Below are 7,507 nucleotides of genomic sequence, written 5' to 3'. Positions count from 1 at the left end.
AGGCTGCCATCCGGGCCCTACATCCCCCGGCGGTGCGGATTTGCGTTGACTCGGCCGGCGAACCCGAGATTTCGAGATGCACCACGTCCCGGCCACCATACGCGACGTTTTGGCCGCTTTCGTCGGGCTAGGTGGCCTCCAAAACGAGAAAAAAAAGTTTTGACATGCACCACGGAGGGACCCAAAATCGTCGGCCATGGTACACCAGCAACCACGGCGCGACTTCAACTTCGTCGGCCATGGCAACTTTTCTTGTAGTGCTTAGTTTTCTTTTGTTTAGTTTATTTGTGCTTAGTTTATTTCTGTCTAGTATTATTTTGCTTAGTTTACTTTTGCTTAGTTTCTTTTTGTCTTGTTTTATTTTTCCTATATACTCAAAAATCCATAAAATTTTGAAAAACCTAAATATTAAAAACTGTTGCTATGGAAGAACGCATAACCATGTTGGAGCTTATAGAATTTTATAATAATTATAGAGAATCAAGAACGGGTAAAGTAATGAGTGCTGTGATAGAAAAATTGAATACAATTGCTAAAATCTTGCTTAAACGCCATGATATAAATTGTTGCTCTAAAGAGGATACTAAACATCTGAAATTTAAATGTGGCTTTAGTGAAGAAGTTTTAATTAAGAACTATAATTGGAATAACTATATTCATCTTGGGTTCGAAGAAGTAGAACAATTTGTTTTGTTTATGGGAGCTTCTGAGATCGAATCCTTCATAGCTAAAAATTATGAAACTTGTGTTGTTAGTAAGGACCTTAAAGATTATGTCTCTTCTATCCTTAATTTTTGCATAGAAAGCTACAGTGATAATCCTTATATCATTGATTATAAAGAGAGACTCATTAATGCACAAGAATGCACTCACAATTTGCAGGAACCAGTGGAAGAAGAAATTGATGAACCTGAAAGCTCATTGGATGAAAAAGAGGAGGAAATTGATGAACCTGGAATCTCATTGGATGAAAAAGAAGAGGAGAGTGATGAACAAAAGGAGGAAGAATGGATTATCTATTGCCAACCTTCTAATGAGAGTAACTCTTTATCTCTTACACTATTTGATTGTCCTCCATGCTTACCAAAGGAGGTTGAATGTTATGTTCCTGTGGATTCTCTTGAAATATTACCTATGAGTAAAACTTGTGAGAATAATTATGCTACTGTTATCTATGATAATCCATGCTACTTTGATAAATCTTATGATAATGCTTTATTTGTGCCTAATGTCGAAATGCATGGTACTAAAGAATTTTGCGTAGCAAATGTTTATGATAAATCTCTAGATGATGGTCCTATGTTACTTGATATTATTAATTGTACTACTAATGAAAATGGGATTGGAGAGTTCTTGACTTTATCTATGAGTCCCATATCTTTTGAGAATGATCAATCATCTTGTTATATTATTGATAAAAGTGTGTTTGAAAGTTTTAATCCCACTATTTTTGAGCTTCATAAAAATTATATGTTTGTGAATCATGAAAAGCATGCTGTATGTGATAGTTATATTGTTGAGTTTGTTCATGAAGCTACTGAAAATTATTATGAGAGAGGAAAATATGGTTGTAGAAATTTGCATGGTACTAGAACATCTCTCTATATGCTGAAAATCTTGAAGTTACTCTTGTTTTATCTTCTTATGCTTGTCACTTTGTTCTTCATGAATTTATTTGTGTACAAGATTCCTATGCATAGGAAGTGGGTTAGACTTAAATGTGTTTTGAACATGCCTTTTGATGCTCTCCTTTGATTCAACTCTTATTTCTTGCGAGTGCATCATTAAAACTGCTGAGCCCATCTTAATGGCTATAAAGAAAGCACTTCTTGGGAGATAACCCATGATTTTATTTTACTACTGTTTTGTTGTGTTTTGGAAGTTGTTACTACTGTAGCAACATCTCATTATCTTTATTTTATTGCAATGTTGTGCCAAGTAAAGTCTCTAATAGAAGGGTGATGCTAGATTTGGATTACTGCGCAGAAACAGATTTCTCGCTGTCACGAATCTGGGTATGATTCTCTGTAGGTAACTCAGAAAAATCTGCCAATTTACGTGAGTGATCCTCCGATATGTACGCAACTTTCATTAGTTTTGAGTTTTCTGATTTGAGCAAGTTAAGTGCCCCAGAAAAATTCGTCTTTACGGGCTGTTCTGTTTTGACAGATTCTGCCTTTTATTTCGCATTGCCTCTTTTGCTGTGTTGGATGGATTTCTTTGTTCCACTAACTTCCAGTAGCTTTGAGCAATGTCCAGAAGTGTTAAGAATGATTGTGTCACCTCTGAATATGTGAATTTTTTATTATGCACTAACCCTCTAATGAAGTTTATGAGAAGTTTGGTGTGAAGGAAGTTTTCAAGGGTCAAGAGAGGAGGATGATATATGATCAAGAAGAGTGAAAAGTCTAAGCTTGGGGATGCCCCCGTGGTTCATACCTGCATATTTCAAGAAGACTCAAGCGTCTAAGCTTGGGGATGCCCAAGGCATCCCCTTCTTCATCAACTTATCAGGTTTCTTCTATTGAAACTATATTTTTATTCGGTCACATCTTATGTGCTTTACTTGGAGCGTCTGTGTGTTTATTTTCGTTTTGTTTATGATTGAATAAGATCGGATCCTAGCAATCCTTGTTTGGGAGAGAGACACGCTCCGCTTTTTCATTTGAACACTTGTGTTCTTCACTTTTAATGTTCATGACAAAAGTTGGAAGCTATTGCACTTGTTGTTATTTGATTGGAAACAGAAAATGCCTCATATTATCTTGAATAATTTGATACTTGGCAATTGTTTTGAGCTCTCAAATAGATCATGACTAAGCTCTTGCATCATGTAGTTTAAACCTATTAGTGGAGAAATACCGTAGAGCTTGTTGAAATTGGTTTGCATGATTGGTCTCTCTAAGGTCTAGATATTTTCTGGTAAAAGTGTTTGAGCAACAAGGAAGACAGTGTAGAGTATTATAATGCTTGCAATATGTTCTTATGTAAGTTTTGCTGTACCGGTTCATACTTGTGTTTGCTTCAAATAACCTTGCTAGCCCAAACCTTGTACTGAGAGGGAATGCTTCCCGTGCATCCAAAACCTTGAGCCAAAACCTATGCCAATTGTGTCCACCATACCTACCTACTATGTGGTGTTTTCTGCCATTCCAAGTAAATACTTCATGTGCTACCTTTAAACAATTCAAAATTTATTATCTCCTTATTTGTGTCAATGTTTTATAGCTCATGAGGAAGTATGTGGTGTTTTATCTTTCAATCTTGTTGGGCAGCTTTCACCAATGGACTAGTGGCTTCATCCGCTTATCCAATAATTTTGCAAAAAGAGCTGGCGCGGGGTTCCCAGCCCCGATTAATCAAACTTCATTAATAATTCTCTTCACATGTTTTGCTCTGATTCATCAGTAAGAAACTTAATTTTGCAAATAGACACTCCTCCATGGTATGAGATTGATGGAAGGCACCCGAGGATTCGGTTAGCCATGGCTTGTGTAAGCAAAGGTTGGGAGGAGTGTCACCCATAAATAAAAACTAAAGTACATGTGTAAACAAAAGAGAAGAGGGATGATCTACCTTGCTGGTAGAGATAACGTACTTCATGGGAGCCACTCTTGAAAGTCTGGTTGGCGAGGTAGTTAGAGTGCCCACTACCATTCGTTGACAACGACAAACACCTCTCAAAACTTTACTTTTATACTCTCTATATGATTTCAAAACTTAAAAAGCTCTAGCACATGATTTAATCCCTGCTTCCCTCTGCGAAGGGCCTTTCTTCTACTTTATGTTGAGTCAGTTTACCTACTTCCTTCCATCTTAGAAGCAAACACTTGTGTCAACTGTGCATTGATTCTTACATACTTGCTTATTTGCACTCATCATATTACTTTGTGTTGACAATTATCCATGAGATATGCATGTTGAAAGTTGAAAGCAACTGCTGAAACTTAAATCTTCTTTTGTGTTGCTTCGATGCCTTTACTTTGAATCTATTGCTTTATGAGTTAACTCTTATGCAAGACTTTTGATGCTTGTCTTGAAAGTATTATTCATGAAAAGATTTGCTATATGTATTCTATTTGATTAGCAACTATAGATCATTGCCTTGAGTCACTTCATTCATCTCATATGCTTTATAATAGTATGATCAAGGTTATGTAAGTAGCATGTCACTACAGAAATTATTCTTTTATCGTTTACCTACTCGAGGACGAGTAGGAACTAAGCTTGGGGATGCTGATACGTCTCCAACGTATCCATAACTTCTGATGTTCCATGCTTGTTTTATGACAATACTTACATGTTTTGCTTGCACTTTATAATGTTTTTATGTGTTTTCCGGAACTAACCTATTAACGAGATGCTCGAAGGGCCGATTGCTTGTTTTCTGTTGTTTTTGGTTCCGTAAAGGCTGTTCGGGCAATATTCTCGGAATTCGACGAAACAAAGACCCAACATCTTATTTTTCCCGGAACCTTCCAGAAAGTCAAAGGGGGACCAGAGGGGAGCCCTGGGGGCCCCACACGTGTGGTCGGCGCGGCCCAAGGGGGAGCGCGCCGCCCTACTGTGGGGAGGCCACGTGGCCCCTCCGACTCCGTCTCTTCGCCTATTTAAGCCCTTTCGACCTAAAAACTCGACACCGATTGACGAAACTCCAGAAAGACTCCAGGGGCGCCGCCACCATCGCGAAACTCCAATTCGGGGGACAGAAGTCTCTGTTCCGGCACCCTGCCGGGACGGGGAAGTGCCCCCGGAAGCCATCTCCATCAACGCCATCGCCTCCATCATGCTCCGTGAGTAGTTCCCCCATGGACTACGGGTTCTAGCTGTAGCTAGTTGGTATTCTCTCCCCCATGTACTTCAATACAATGATCTCATGAGCTGCCTTACATGATTGAGATTCATCTCGATGTAATCGGTGTTGTGTTTGTTGGGATCCGATGGATTGTTACATTATGATTAGTCTATCTATAAAGTTTGTGAAGTTATTGTTGCTACAATCTTGTTGTGATTAATGCTTGTCACTAGGGCCCGAGTGGCATGATCTTAGATTTAAACTCTATACTTATTACTTAGATTGTATCTACAAGTTGTATGCACATGTCTATGTCCGGAACCAAAGGCCCCAAAGTTATAGAAATTGGGACAACTGGAGGGAAAGGCTTAGGTATGAGGATCACATGTTTTCACGGAGTGTTAATGCTTTGCTCCGGTGCTCTATTAAAAGGAGTACCTTAATTTCCAGTAGATTCCCTAGAGGCTCGGCACACCTGGCATTGGTAGGACAAAAGATGTTGTACAAGTTTCTCATTGCGAGCACGTACGACTATATATAGAAAACATGCCTACATGATTAATAATCTCGATGTTCTGTCTTAATGCTATTTCAATCCTATCAATTGCCCAACTGTAATTTGTTCACCCGACACTTGTTATTGGAGAGTTACCACTAGTGAAGATAGCTGGGAACCCCGGTCCATCTTTCATCATCATATACTCGTTCTACATGTCATTAGAAGTAGTATCAACTATTTTCTCGTGCCATTGCTCCTGTGTTACTATTACTGCTGCTGTGTTACTGTTACTATTGCTCTCATATCACTGCTACTTTCACATCACCCCTGTTACTAGTGCTTTTCCAGGTGCAGCTGAATTGACAACTCAGTTGTTAAGGCTTATAAGTATTCTTTACCTCCCCTTGTGTCGAATCAATAAATTTGGGTTTTACTTCCCTCGAAGACTGTTGCGATCCCCTATACTTGTGGGTCATCACTGAGAAATAAGAATGTATGGTAAGTGGTAAGTAGCTATATTTCTTGATTATAGAAGTGCTCTGTTACCACTAACTTGAGGAATTTAATATAAGTTAAACTACCCAGTAGGATCATAGAGGTCATTTTTCTTCTTATAAACACATCATAAACTCAATGCTCCTTTTCCCTTAGCATTGAGGCTCGGAGCTTTAGTTGGGTATTGTATTGTTAGTCCAAGGTTCCATCGTGTTCTTTCTAGCGTGATCATTATTCATACTACCATGTTCTTTGTGTGACCAACAATTTCATGTTATCTCTTTCAGGTGCAAGGCACATGAATCTCTAAGTTGGTGCCAATATAATGCTAGGTTCCAGCAAACTGTCGGTCGCTCCCCTCATTTCTCTACTCATCTAACAGTATCAGAAAGAAGTAAGCGCTAAATAGTTAAAGTTTTTTTGCTGCTTTGTTTGACATTATTCGCGGGTTTTGACAACTGTTACGTAAATTTATTTGCAGGGAATTTTCTGTCAGCTAGGTTTCGTCAATCAGAATATTGTGCTTTTCTGCTTTGCTCCTTACCACAAGAAATTAAGATTTTTTTCGTGTCATGTAAATCCCCTTTTAAGATTGTGCATTGGGTCAAAATTCATCAGCGTTTTTGGATTGCTCTCATGTTGAAGAGCCCACTGCAGGTAAATTAATCGCATGTACTTAGTAGTTAATTAGCTCACAATTAGCAGTTCCGTACGGCTTCTAATTCTAATTTTTTATTTATGTGTCACTGCTGCTTAGATCTGAAAAATTCATGTGTGGCTATGCTCTACATACCTCCTGCACATGACCATGACCGTCTCCTGCGCCTTAGGAAGTTTCTTGAAAAATAACCATATGGCTCTAATTGGCGTGTAACTATGGCTCGAAATTTGGGATGCATTCCCATATTTTATTTACTCCTGGATTGCATCCACTAATGATGCGACCAGTCAGTTTGGGTGATCATCCATGTATCTTTCTATTATATTTTCCGAAATTCATGCCTTTGCTCTGCACAAAAATATGTTGCTTATGTATAAGGGTGACAAAACTTATACCGAAAGGTCTGATTGCAATACATAGGTGGCCATACTTTACTATGGATTACATTTGTATGGTTAATAAAAATATTGATTGTCTATCCATGGATACAAATCTGGCCCAAACTACAAGTTCTTACCATTCTTTGTTTCTTGTGATATTCCACAAATAGATAAACTCCATTGGGAACACATTATTCTCATATTTTCATATCGATTTTTTGATCGAAATTACCATTGAAATTAGGATATGCACATGGTTATTTTATTGCCATGTTTCCTGATGGTCTGATCCCTGCAACACCAGTAAGTGTTGGTAAACTGCCATTACTTGGCTCTATTTGCTTCAAGTAGAGAAAGGCCTCAAAGCTTATTTTAGCTAATTCCAGGTATATCACAAAATTATGCTATGGATAATTAAATCGTCTTAAGCTGTTAGGTAGGCCTTGAGAAGTATATCTGTGTGAGTTTGACCATGATAGATAGTTTTATTATGTTTTCGATTGAAAATACCAGAAGCCGAAGTGCTTCCAAAGGAGTAGTGTGTGCTTTCGTGGTATAGGTGTCAGATCATTCATTTTTGTAGATGGTTGTCCTGCAAAGATGTTCGATTATCTAGCCATGGATACAAATCTTGCCCAAACTACATGTTGTTACCATTCTTTGTTTATTGTGATATT

Source organism: Lolium rigidum, chromosome 3, assembly GCF_022539505.1.
Source record: "Lolium rigidum isolate FL_2022 chromosome 3, APGP_CSIRO_Lrig_0.1, whole genome shotgun sequence".
Classification (NCBI taxonomy): Eukaryota; Viridiplantae; Streptophyta; class Magnoliopsida; order Poales; family Poaceae; genus Lolium; species Lolium rigidum.
Note: the sequence above shows the minus strand (reverse complement) of the source record.